Source organism: Echinops telfairi, unplaced genomic scaffold (genome assembly GCF_000313985.2).
Source record: "Echinops telfairi isolate 266 unplaced genomic scaffold, ASM31398v2 ScPeMD7_5805;HRSCAF=6673, whole genome shotgun sequence".
In the NCBI taxonomy this organism is placed as follows: domain Eukaryota; kingdom Metazoa; phylum Chordata; class Mammalia; order Afrosoricida; family Tenrecidae; genus Echinops; species Echinops telfairi.
The window spans coordinates 544,751-548,327 of NW_022109704.1; the positions used below are offsets into that span (position 1 = coordinate 544,751).

General features: G+C 46.7%; 1 protein-coding gene across 1 annotated transcript in view; it reads left to right on the plus strand.

The window, feature by feature from the left end:
* CRNN (cornulin) overlaps positions 1-3,577 on the plus strand; it is a 14,869-nt gene that overhangs the window by 3,058 nt on the left and 8,234 nt on the right. The gene's annotated exons all lie outside the window — the stretch shown is intronic.

Sequence of the window (3,577 nt, forward strand, 5' to 3'; positions counted from 1 at the left end):
CTTGGGAGTCCACCTCTGGCCAGACAAGAGTGACCCAGAGTCAGGACAGGAACCAGAGCAGCCAAACAGTGACAGGGGGCCATCGTCAGACCCAGACAGGGTCACAAACTCAGGTGGAGCAAGAAAGGAGCCAGATGGGAAGCCATGCAGGGGCTGGAGAAGAAGGACAGAGCCAGAGCCTGTCAGGCAGTGGTCAAAGAGGAGCACACGTCAGCAACCCCGAGGCAGGAGCGACCACGCTCGGAGGGCAGGCCCAACCTGGGGGAAGCCCTCTGCCAGGCAGTCACAGTTGTCGTCATGGGGACCCCAGGTGCAGCGAGACAGAAAGGCAGGGAGAGGGGGAGCCCCACGCAACAGGGCCCTCTGAAATTCATGAGGAATGGGTCGATGACCCCACGATGGAGATAAGGCCAGAAGAGCCCCCACACTAGTGTGTCCTCAGCTCAGGGTGGAGAGGCAGCTCAGCCCGAGGGGAGACAAGGCATCACAGGTGGGGGCCGGTCTTCCTACTTCCAAAGCAATGCACCATGGACAACTGCCCGTGGACTCCAGTATCCAGTCCCAGAAGACAGCTGGAGAGGAGCTGCTTGTTCTGCCGTGACCCGACCAGACCACCCACCTTGGGATAACCGCTGCTAATCTCAGTGGTTCCCACACAGGTCTTTCTCAGCGAGACCATCTCTGCACGGCGTTTTTGATCATACATTGCTCTTTCTTAGCTTTTTTTCTTCCCCCTGTGAAGACCTTCTCGGTAGCTGGAAGACATGGAACAAGTTATCCATTTGGGCTGAATTCTCCTCCGCTTTAGAAGTTTTCAGAGATATTTTTCTCTCTGCCAGTTATTTGCCCCAATGATCTTTATGCATGAATAAAACTTCCTAAGCAATTTCCCTGAGTGTTCCGTTCGCTAACCTTCTCCGGATGTGTGGGGCTGATGGGGTGTGGGATTATGACGGTGACCTTGCCACGTCCCCCTTCTTGAAGAACATCCAGCACAGAAAATATTGCAAAAGGTTTCAAGAGTTATAGAGAGTCAGAAAAAGGAGAGATTATTAGACCTTACTTAACACCGGGCAGAGATGGGTAAAGATGTGCTTCATCCAGAAGATGCTTGATTTACCGATTATTTTTTTTGGTAAAGCCTTTCAAAGAGCTACTAGGATTGGCACCAGTAGAGTTATTTTTAGTCTCATTGTTCTTGTTGGAAAACAATGGCAACATACGCAAACATGCAGAGACTATTAACAACTCCTAGATAAAATGAAATTCCAAAACTTTTACAGAATGGTGATCACTGGGCTAGAACTATGTGAGGTTCTGTAGCACCCCACAATGGATGCCAATGACTGCTCAGAGGAAAATTCACAGCAATCACTACTCATGTCAATAAAAAAATAATAATTAATTAATTAACTGTGCAGCTTGAAAAACGAGACAGCACGGCACGGAAACGTGGAAGGGATTAATAAAGGGATGAAAGGAAGTCAGAATAGCATTCCTGGGATGCCTCCAGTTCATCCAGGCCTGGGATTATTCCAACAGAACATGGTTTGCCTTATCTCTGCAATCCGGGGATGCAGACAGGTTCTCTCAGTACAACACCTGTCTGAGACGTGTTAGGGTGCCTTTCAAAGTGATGTCTTTTGGGGCAATAGGAAAACACAATTTTGAGATCAGGGCTAATTACATTGTTTTAAACAAAATTCAAGTGGACATCTTCCTGAATCATTGAAGCTTTGTAACAAGTGTACAAAATGCCGCCCCACATAAAACAACCGGTTTCAGGTGGGCCAAGCATTTTAAGGAAGGCAGAGAAGCCCTCAAAGACGAATGCTAGCAGAGGGGTCAGTTCAGAAGGTTAAAGCAGCTGGTTTGGGGAACTCCAAAGAGAGCATCTTGATCAATATTGTGTGAAGGACACGAGGCCTTACCAGGAAGAAGTTTGAAGAAAAACAAAAAATGGTATTCATGAGAAAAAGGCCTGCAAGGTGGCACCAAGGACTTCCCTTCTGGCCTTCATGACCATGCACCTGCTCAGTTCATCGAACTGTAGCACGGGAGGTCGCTGAGAATTTTTGGGGAACTTTATCCCACTGTCGTCCTAATCTTGTCCCCTCTGATTTCTTTTTCTTCTCAAATTCTCAAGGAATCTTTAAAATAGACATTAGTTGAGTCCTTCAAGGATATCAAAACCCCACTTTGAGTTCTCCAAAAATGTTCCCAGGTCCTCGGGAAAGAGTTAGTGAGACACAAACACCCCCTTCAGAAGCGTACAGACCTAGAGGGAGGATTGTCAAGAAACAATGGCTCCTCGTTGATTTACATTTTTGTTGAATAAAGGTTTCCATGATCTGGTAGCAATATTTTTGGACTTGCATAATGCTTTTTGGCTTTTTTACTTACATTAATTATATAAATAAAAATTAATGATTTACACAATAGAAAATCAGTACAATAAAGTTAAGTCAATAACCTGATCATTTAGATAAGCAAAGTAGGAAAGCCAGTCACTACCAAATTTTCAAAACGTTTAGGCAAGTATAATGCCACGAATCAGTTGACAGGGCTTTTCCAGCCCAAGTCTTTGTAGCTCCTATAAATTACTTGGTGGGACTTCGCAAATGCGATGTGTTTGTGGTCCACCACCCAAGGGGACTGGACAGTTTGCTAATGATGTAAAAAAGCTGCCTGGCACCACGTGGGATGGAGCCATGCAAACATGGTGTGTGCAACTCTAACATAGGAACTGCCGGTTTGGCTCTACTGTTCGGTTTAAAATGAGCCCTCCCGTGCAAAAAGGGAGATTCCAGGGACCATGAAGAAGAAGATTCTGAAGTGGAGCGCATCTTTTGGAACCCGAGACCCCTGCATCCAGAACCTCCTGGATCAAGGAGACAGACAGCTGGGACCCCAGAGAGGTGGTGGCAGCAGAGGCAGGTGCACCAACAGCAGCAGACTGAGCCTTGGACTTCCTGGCCACAAAGCAAGAAAGCTGCGTGCCTACAGGGTCAGGCTTATCCCAGAGGGACAGGTCTACCCTGTCCTCCGGTCAATGTGAGTCAGAATCAACTTGATAACAGTGATTTAGGTTTAGAGAAGGCCTTTATCTATCAGCAGAGCTAAGAGAGCTTTGTGACATTTCCTGAACAAGACCAAGGCCATAGGACCCACATGAGTGAAAGGCCAAGGATGAGAGAGAGGCATACTTGCCAGCATGGCTGAGAAGAGGCTCTCCTGATTGTAGAACCATCTCCTGAGTGTTTCTGATCCTGAAGTGTAACTGCTCACTTTCCTAATAAATCCTCTAATTCTGAGTATTATCTGTGAGTTCTGTATGGTCATTGCAACAGATTATTGAACCCAGCAGAGAAGTAAACAGGGCTAGGGAAGGGACAGTTGGCATCAAAATTGATAAAGAAGACTGGAGAGTGGAGATATGACTGACTGCAGCCTTGCAGAAGTCAGCCTTGGGTGGCTGTTGAGTTTGTTTCTCCGTCTCACTTGTGAAGGAGGAGGAGGTCGGATGCTGATCCCATGCGTTTTGATAGCAAGAAAGCACAGAAAAGAAGAAATAGCA